This window comes from Trematomus bernacchii, unplaced genomic scaffold (assembly GCF_902827165.1).
Source record: "Trematomus bernacchii unplaced genomic scaffold, fTreBer1.1, whole genome shotgun sequence".
In the NCBI taxonomy this organism is placed as follows: domain Eukaryota; kingdom Metazoa; phylum Chordata; class Actinopteri; order Perciformes; family Nototheniidae; genus Trematomus; species Trematomus bernacchii.
The window spans coordinates 1,004,271-1,014,339 of record NW_022987521.1 but is presented as its reverse complement, the minus strand read 5'-3'; positions in this window follow the sequence as shown (position 1 = coordinate 1,014,339).

Genomic DNA, 10,069 nt, shown 5'->3' with positions numbered 1-10,069 from the left:
GTGCGGATTTTAAGGACGCGAAGTCTACCCATGTGCAGCCTCGAAATTTCCCCCAAACCAAGGACGCAGCCTCGGTGGAATTCCAAGTATGCTGGAGATTGGAACGGTCCTGCTGCGCCACTTGATGACGTAGCATCCTTGAAATATTGGCTTGTATTGAGAAACGGCCTCTCTCTCTTTTTGTCCTGATCCATTTATATAAAAACCTGTCTGAAAATGAGCTGATCAGATTTTGGCCACTTTATGATGTCATAATGATGTTTTGGCTTGTGTAACCATTAGCCAATCAGCAACCAAGGTAACCCCCCCCCCCCCACCTTATCACCTGAATCTCCTCCTAGAGCACTATTGTGTTCTTTGTAACCAAATCTCTCTCAGAGGGGCGTGGGGAGGGGCTCCTTATTTTCATCAAAAGTAACAGACAGAGAATCAGCACTTTGGAAACAGGGCTGAAACAGAGGGGATTATGGGATGCTGCAATGATCTGTTTGGTGTTTGGAGCCAAACACTTCAGAGACATGTTTGTATATATATCTGAGACCTATAATATATTGATGAGAAACAGTATAATAGGGGACCTTTTAATTTCTGTTTCTTTTGGTAACAGTCACTGACAGCAGGAGCACAGACATGTGATCAGATCACACTGACAACACATTCAACTCTACTATAATATATTATGATATATAATATAAAATGGACTAACAGCAAATCTCAATCAGAACATATGTCAAATATGTTTTCATCAAATGCTTCAAGTTAATATAATGTTTCCTCCAGTGGCGAGCCGTGACTATTATACCTAGGCCCTCTGACCCTCTGAAAATTATAAAAGTAGGGTAGACATGTGGATATTAACCGGCTGAACAAAACGTGCATTTATCAAACAGGTTCGTTCCACAGACCTTATTTCCAGCTATTTTCCAAAACCCTATGGAGAAATCCCATTGCTTTTCTGTCAAGGGAACCCAAGCGCAGCTTACTTCCGGGTTTTAGGACACGTCACTGCACCACTTGCATAGACTTCACAGCGGGCGGAACTTGTCATAAAGTCCGCGAAAATAAAGCCCACCCATTTAGAGGGAGGATATGATTGGTCAATTGTACTGTCACTTGACATTACTCTCTCGTTGAGTTACTATAGCTGGCCCTCTGTGAATGTACAGAGGGACCAACAAGCTCTCCCATCTTCACAGTAACTCGCGAGACGGCATTTAACCCTTCACATTCCAATAGAAACTGAACAGGCAGATTCGAAGGATTTATTTATTTGGAAATTTTATTTTAAATACAATTAAATCAAGTTATTTTGGTAAAACTAATGAAAAATATAACAAAACATATTTGAAAACAAATGTTTTTTTTTTTATTGTTTTCAAATGTTATTTTTTAGAATATCTTAGGCCTGACGGCTCGCCACTGGTTTCCTCTTGTTTTAACACATGTTGTAATATATGTGTTATTATAGACTTACTGGCTGTGGACTCTCAGAGACTCACTTTGAAGTCGTGGCCTCAGCTCTGAAGTTGGACCCCTCTCATCTGAGAGATCTGGACCTGAGTGAGAACACTCTGAAGGATCCAGGAGTGGAGCTGCTGAGTTCTGGACTAAAGAGTCCAAACTGCAGACTGGAGGCTCTCAGGTCAGTTCACTGACTGCAGTTCATACAGATCTGTTTGTGATTATGATCTTCTGAATTTGAACAAATTAATTGTTATTTCTTCCATGTTTGCTAATGACTGCATATTGATCAGATTAACAAAGAGAAGGTGAATGTGTGAGGGAGAGAGTTTGAGCTTCCACAGACTCACTCTGTGCTCCATGAGTCAGTGGAGATGCTGTCAGTACTGATGAGCTGTGAGGGAGATGAAGGAGTTGTTAAACATCTGATCAAAGTGAAAGTTCCAGATTATCAGTGGATTGTTTCTACATCATCTCTGACATTAAAACCCTGTTTAACTCTGAACAGATTATTAAACCTGGAGTTATTTCAAACAGGAACATTGTTTTCTAAAGTTACATGTTTTCTTTATTCAGACTGGAACTGTTTACTTTCTGACATAGAAATGTTTATGTTCCCAATCATTTAGATGTGTTTTCACAGATAATAAACAGAAGGCTGATATAATGATGGTCCTCAATAACAGAATGACGGTCACTGTTATTCAGGGAAAGTTCATTGATTAGGACGCAGTAATGATGAGCTGCACATTTCAGACCTGAACATCTGATTGGATTATAAACTGACTTTTATCCTCATCATGATTTCTTTATTCAGTCTGAGGAGCTGCAGTTTGTCAGAGATCAGCTGTTCTGCTCTGGCCTCAGCTCTGAAGTCCAACATCCATCTGAGAGATCTGGACCTGAGTCAGAACGATCTGAAGGATTCAGGAGTGAAGCTGCTGAGAGATCTTCTGGAGAGTCCAGACTGCAGACTGGAGACCCTCAGGTCAGTAAGGGGTAGGGGTGGGAATCACCAGGCTCCCCACTATACGATAGTATTGCAATTCTACGATATGCTAAGTATTGCGATACGATATATTTCGATATTGCAAATCACATGGGTCATATCCATGTCCGTCTTCCCTTCCTGGTTAAAAATGTATTTGCAATATGAATAGTTTATGTAAATAACCCAATTTGTGTCTTTTGAACCTGAAAAGGATTGTTTTTGTTACTTTCATTGCTATTGTTTACATTTCTTAAGTGTAATTTAACTCAACTTCCTGTTTTATTTAGACATGCTTTTATTTAGAAGGCGACTTTGCGCTATTAACAGGAAGCTGCTGTTCCCAAAGAAAAACACTTGACGGAGATGAACGGAGATAAAGTACAGACATTAACGGAGATATCTACATTTAAATACGGCGATATCAAAAGAAAAAGTTGACATGAAAGTATTAGCAAGAGGCACAAGGTTAGTGTTAACTAATATAAACATGTGTCCTGATTCGTTTATACTGTTTTATAACTTTGCGGTTCACTTGTTTAATGGTATGCTAAAGTGATGCTAATATGGATGAAGCTTAACTGTAGTTGTTGTTTTGTGTCTGTGTAGCTCTTACGTTGATTTTTGGAGTTTTCAATAAATGAGAAATCATCAGTCAAGTATACGACCGTCTTTCAGAGGGATCTGCTACACTTGGGCCTCATCTCAATACCCCTCCTCGACTCCTCCTTTCCCTCACTCGCGTCCCTTCCTTGCGTCTTAGCTCCGCCTCCTTAAGATGCGAGCGAGAGACACGAGGAGGTGACGCGAGGACAGAGGAGTCCTCAGGTATTAATTGGGATGTCCTCGTTCACTCAAACGTCACTTTTAAACGACGTCTGTTAATGATGACATGTGCACAGCTGTATCCCCTCTCATCGGGCTCAACTGAATTCACTAAAGGAATTCAATGTATGATGGTTGGTCCTGCTTTTGTGTTCCGTTGTGGTGTAAAATGTACATTTCAATACAATTATAATACTGTGAAAGCCTTTACTCTGAACATGTGTGTCCTGTAGATCCCCACATTCACCACAAACACACATTCAGGACTGCATTTTAAATAATTTAACTACTGAATATTTTAACACAAAACAAATAATTGTTATTTATCAAGATCTAGCCATTTATGAAATAGCTTTCTTAATAGCTATGTTTTAGAGACGTTCAAGATCATTAAACATGACTTAAATTGTTAGTATAACCTTAAGAAATGAATTACACATAATAATTCCCACGGAGCTGTGAGCACTTAGACATTTATGTGACGCTTTCCACTCATTCTTCCAGTTCTCCGTTTTCCTCTCTTGAAATCGACCAGCTGTGAAGGAGGGGGCGGGGCTTTTATACGCGAGTAGTGAAAACACTTCCGCGTAGTCTGCTCTCGTGTATCCTCCCTTTCGTCTCCTCCCGCACCCCTCCTCCCTCACCCCTCCTCGACTCCTCCGTGTGCATTTCAGCTATTGGGACGTCCTTCAAAATGGCGTGTCTTGATCGATTTCCGGGTCAAGTCCCGGAGGAGGGGAAGAGAGGAGTCGAGGAGGGGTATTGAGATGAGGCTTCAGTGTTCCGGTTTCCTGTTGTTAGCATTCCAGCTTCACAGTAGCATGCAGCTAGCACGTTCTTGTGTGTTTAGTTAAATGGAAAATAAAGTGTGTAGTTCCATATTAAACACACCGCCTCCGACTCCCATTCATCGGCTCTACACCACGCACATTTTATTATTTAATTAAATCGCAGCCTGTTGCGGTTATGTAATCGCACAAGCTGATATCACGATTGCGATTCGATTAATCGTGCAGCCCTAGTTCCCAATCATTCAGATGTGTTTTCACAGATAATAAACCAAAGGCTGATATAATGATGATCCTCAATAACAGAATGACGGTCACTGTTATTCAGGGAAAGATCATTGATTAGGACGCAGTGATGATGAGCTGCACATTTCAGACCTGAACATCTGATTGGATTATAAACTGATTTTTATCCTCATCATGTTTTCTTTATTCAGACTATGGAGCTGCAGGTTGTCAGAGATCAGCTGTTCTGCTCTGGTCTCAGCTCTGAAGTCCAACATCCATCTGAGAGAGCTGGACCTGGGTCACAACGATCTGCAGGATTCAGGAGTGGAGCTGCTGAGAGATCTTCTAGAGAGTCCAGACTGCAGACTGGAGGCTCTCAGGTCAGTTCACTGACTCTCTGTTACTGCTGGAGATCTCACATGTTTCATTTGTTATTCAACTTATTCTTGTACATAAATATAACCTCCATACGTTTGTAAATGTTGTTTAGTTCACATTTGTATTTCTCTAAATGTAGTCTGCAGTCATAACAGTTGATTGTTTCCTAAAGAAAATATTATTCTTCCACTGTTAGTTGTGAAAGTAAATGTATGTTTTCTTTAGTGAATGGTCTGAATAAAGAAGGTCCTCTGAACTAATATCAGTTTCACATAAAGTTTACTTTCTAACATAGAAATGTTTATGTTCCCAATAGGGCTTCACGATTTGGTGAAAAAGTCATATTGAGATTATTGTGGACAATATTGTGATTTGTGATTGAATGAACAAAGTGTAATATGTACTTGGTCAGGGAAAGGAAAGAGCACAGACAAATGATCATTTTGAAATCTGTATTTCTCAAAGAATCATAAACAAATCCAACAACAACAATATCTGAGTAGTAGGCTACTGTTTGGAAATAACTTAGAATTTGACAAAATAAAATAAACACCAAAATATATCTTCTTTGAAAATAAAGGTTTTTTCTGCATACTTTCTGCACTACTATCCAGTAAATATAAGAACACATGCACATGTTCATTAAATAAGACATCTGGATGCCCAAACAAATGAGGATGTAACAGAGAAAAGAGCAAGTAACAAAATGGGGCATATTTAGTGTAACCTCTACAACTGGAACAACATATATGTTAAATAAAAGTGATACCCAAAGTATCGCCAAATTACAGATGGAGCATTATTTTTGGCCACCAATGAACCTGAAAAGGATATTGCATTGTTTTTGTTACTTTCATTGCTATTGTTTACATTTCTTAAGTGTAATTTAACTCAACTTCCTGTTTTATTTAGACATGCTTTTATTTAGAAGGCGACTTTGCGCTATTAACAGGAAGCTACTGTTCCCAAAGAAAAACACTTGACGGAGATGAACGGAGATAAAGTACAGACATTAACGGAGATATCTACATTTAAATACGGCGATATCAAAAGAAAAAGTTTACATTAAAGTATTAGCAAGAGGCACAAGGTTAGTGTTAACTAATATAAACATGTGTCCTAATTCGTTTATACTGTTTAATAACTTTGGGGTTCACTTGTTTAATGGTATGCTAAAGTGATGCTCATATGGATGGAGCTTAACTGTATTTGTTGTTTTGTGTCTTTGTGTAGCTCTTACGTTGATTTTTGGAGTTTTCAATAAATGAGAAATCATCAGTCAAGTGTACGACCATCTTTCGGAGGGATCTGCTACACTTGGGCCCGTTCTCATTTCATCAAATTCCCCTCCTCGACTCCCCTCCTCGACTCCTATCCTCGAGACTTAGTCCCGCCCACAGGAGATGCGAGCGGAGGAGCCGAGGAGGGGAGCCGAGGAGAGAGGAGGGGAAGCAGCCGGCGGTTAGAGAAATGAGAACTCCTCTCCTCTGAGCGGTCATTTTAAAGAGACGTCCATTAATGATGACAGGAGGCACAGCAGCCTTCTGTCTGATGGACAGATGTGTTCATGACGACTTATATATTTACTTTGATTCATTCACAGTGCGGTATAATGAGACAATAACAGGCTACAGATGCACACACACACACACACACACACACACACACACACACACACATATATATAAATATATACAATTTCAGAATCAAACAGAGCACTCTCATAATAACGTAACACTATTGCGGCTTTCACACCAGCGCTTTTCCCTTTCTAGCTCCTAGCTAGAGCTTTTCTGGTTCAGCTCCGGTTTCCCTTTCCAGCTCCCGCTCTGTTCACACCGCCCAGAGCTGCCGCTGCTGCGTCATGACGTCAGCGTTTACATCGCTGATTTTCTCCCCAACGAAGCTCACAACAACAACAACGGGGGGGGACTGCGTTGGGTCGATGATCGTGTTGCTTTTAATCATACGAAGCCAGATTAAATTAAATAACGACTTCTCCAACCTTGTACTTTTCTCCAGAGTGCCGTGGTTCATTGTTTATTAATGTGTTTCAGCGGCATTTACCGACCGCTGCAGTGCTGGCTGCTCTTCCACGGGAGTTTATTCTCCCGTTAGCTCCGGGTTAGCTCACACGGCTCTAAAGTATTCACTGTCTGACTGTCACACAAGCAGCTGATACATATCCCCAGTTCCCCTTAAGTGAATGTGTGTCAGTCTGAATTGACGCTGTTTGGCATCACAACGCTGTTATGAAAGTTTCTCTGGTATAACATGGGTGATGTTAGCATAGCAACCGAAGCTAAACTGACTACTTGCTAAGCCGTGTTCTACAGGCACATTTTACCGGCGTATTTTTCATTATGATTCTACTTGTGATAGTCGGACATGACAACCTGTGCAGCCCATGTATTGATTCCATCCGATAGCTGCTATAATAACAAACAAAACGTCTGCCTGCTCTCCACAATGATCAATAACAGCGAACGGATGGTCAAAGTAAGGTACAAATAAACAGAATCACACGAAGCCTGGTTAGTGTTGCCTGACTTTATAAAGTGTGTTTTTTTTTTATAAGTGTGTGGTTGCCTTCTAGTCACTTTGCTCAGCGCTACTGCTTGTAGGCAGGCATGACGAGACTCTTCAGTCGACCCATGTTCAGGGGAGGTGGGTTTAGTTTCCTGCACGCCTCGACGTAAGAGAGACGTAAGCGACGCCGCGTCATAGCTCCGAAGCTCTTGCCTCTAGACCGACAATTTTTTGGAGCTGGAAGTGAACCGCATTCCGGAGCTAAGAGGCGGCGCCGCTGCGTTGTGAACAGGAAAAACTGGCGCTTTTCCAGCTCCAGCCGGTGTGAAAGGGGCATATCAGAGACTGGATATATCCCCCCCCTCTCCCCTCTCTGGTCGCTACAATGAGGAAAATAAATTACGGGCCAAAAGTTTTATTTACAAGTATTACAAGTAAGCAGAGGACACCAAACCAAGTGAGACCTGTCTGTCCGCTGCATCTACGCACACACTGTACCACACACACCTACACCACACACACACGCACCTCCAGCTCCTAAAGCATAATCAGGCTACAGCCGTTGTGTATTTTATTATGTGAAGCACTAAATGGTTTTAGAAAAATATTGACTCTTTGTTTGTAGATATCTACTAAACTAAAGCAAATAAAGAGAGTAGGCCTGTTATACTGAGTGATATATATTATACACACTGCTCTGCTTTCTGCACGGACCTCACAGCTGTTCTCACTGTAAACATCGCGTCGCGATGAAAGCAGTTAATAAAATAATATCCAGGGGATGCATGCAGAGCTGTGATTGGCTGAGATAAGTCCGGCCGTGCGTCACGACTCTTTGAAACATCTCTGTTGCCGGAAATGCATCCACGAAGGAGCCGTGGAGGACCGTGGAGGACCCATCAGTGTATCCTCGGTTATAGCTCCTCCAGAGAGCCTCCTCGACGCTCGATGCTCGGTCCTCGAAGTGCATTTAGAGAAATGAGATGTCCTTCAACATGGCGCGCTAAAATTCATTTCCGGGTCACTACCGGAGGACCGAGGAGTCGAGGAGTCGAGGAGGGGGAATTGATTAAATGAGAACGGGCCTTGGTGTTCCTGTTTCCTGTTGTTAGCATTCCAGCTTCACAGTAGCATGCAGCTAGCACGTTCTTGTGTGTTTAGTTAAATGGAAAATAAAGTGTGGAGTTCCATATTAAACACACCGCCTCCGACTCCCATTCATCGGCTCTACAGCACGCACATTTTATTATTTAATTAAATCGCAGCCTATTGCGGTTATGTAATCGCACAAGCTGATATCGTGATTCGATTAATCGTGCAGCCCTAGTTCCCAATCATTTAGATGTGTTTTCACAGATAATAAACAGAAGGCTGATATAATGATGATCCTCAATAACAGAATGACGGTCACTGTTATTCAGGGGAAGATCATTGATTAGGACGCAGTAATGATGAGCTGCACATTTCAGACCTGAACATCTGATTGGATTATAAACTGATATTTATCCTCATCATGTTTTCTTTATTCAGACTGGGGAGCTGCAGTTTGTCAGAGATCAGCTGTTCTGCTCTGGCCTCAGCTCTGAAGTCCAACATCCATCTGAGAGAGCTGAACCTGAGTAAGAACGATCTTCAGGATTCAGGAGTGGAGCTGCTGAGAGATCTTCTGGAGAGTCCAGACTGCAGACTGGAGGCTCTCAGGTCAGTTCACTGACTCTCTGTTACTGCTGGAGGTCTCACATGTTTCATTAGTTATTCAACTTATTCTTGTACATATATATAACATCCATACGTTTGTAAATGTTGTTTTGTTCACATTTGTATTTCTCTAAATGTAGTCTGCAGTCATAACAGTTGATTGTTTCCTAAAGAAACTATTATTCTTCCACTGTTAGTTGTTAAAGTAAATGTATGTTTTCTTTAGTAAATGGTCTGAATAAAGAAGGTCCTCTGAACTAATATTAGTTTCACATAAAGTTTACTTTCTGACATAGAAATGTTTATGTTCCCAATAGGGCTTCACGATTTGGTGAAAAAGTCATATTGAGATTATTGTGGACAATATTGTGATTTGTGATTGAATGAACAAAGTGTAATATGTACTTGGTCAGGGAAAGGAAAGAGCACAGACAAATGATCATTTTGAAATCTGTATTTCTCAAAGAATCATAAACAAATGCAACAACAACAATATCTGAGTAGTAGGCTACTGTTTGGAAATAACTTAGAATTTGACAAAATAAAATAAATACCAAAATATATCTTCTTTGAAAATAAAGGTTTTCTCTGCATACTTTCTGCACTACTATCCAGTAAATATAAGAACACATGCACATGTTCATTAAATAAGACATCTGGATGCCCAAACAAATGAGGATGTAACAGAGAAAAGAGCAAGTATATGTCAGGGTGAGTGAAGCAGGCAGGACCCAAATGCAGATTTCACAGAAAATACCTTTATTTAAAGGTTAAATAGAACAAACAGAACACTTCCCCGTGAACACAGTCACAGACAAACAAGGATCTAACAATGACAGACAGAAAAACCAGAACTTAAATACACACAAGACTAATCAAAGAAACAAGAGACAGGTGAGGAGGGAGGAGAAAACACAGGGGCACAAGGTGAACACAATCGGGTAATCAGGCAGGAGGGAACACAGGGTGTTTCTCAATCGCGAGTACGCTTGCTTGGTAGCACATGTCTGCCGAGCATCTTGCTTCAGAAGCGAGACAAGAATACTTCCTGCCATTCGGAAAACAAAGAGTGGAACAGGCTAGCAAGTGTGCAGGTGTGCGTCATATGAGAGGCCCCGCATTACATCTTCCGCCACAGATTTGGGGAAATTGGTCCGTGCGCAAAGCATTGTGG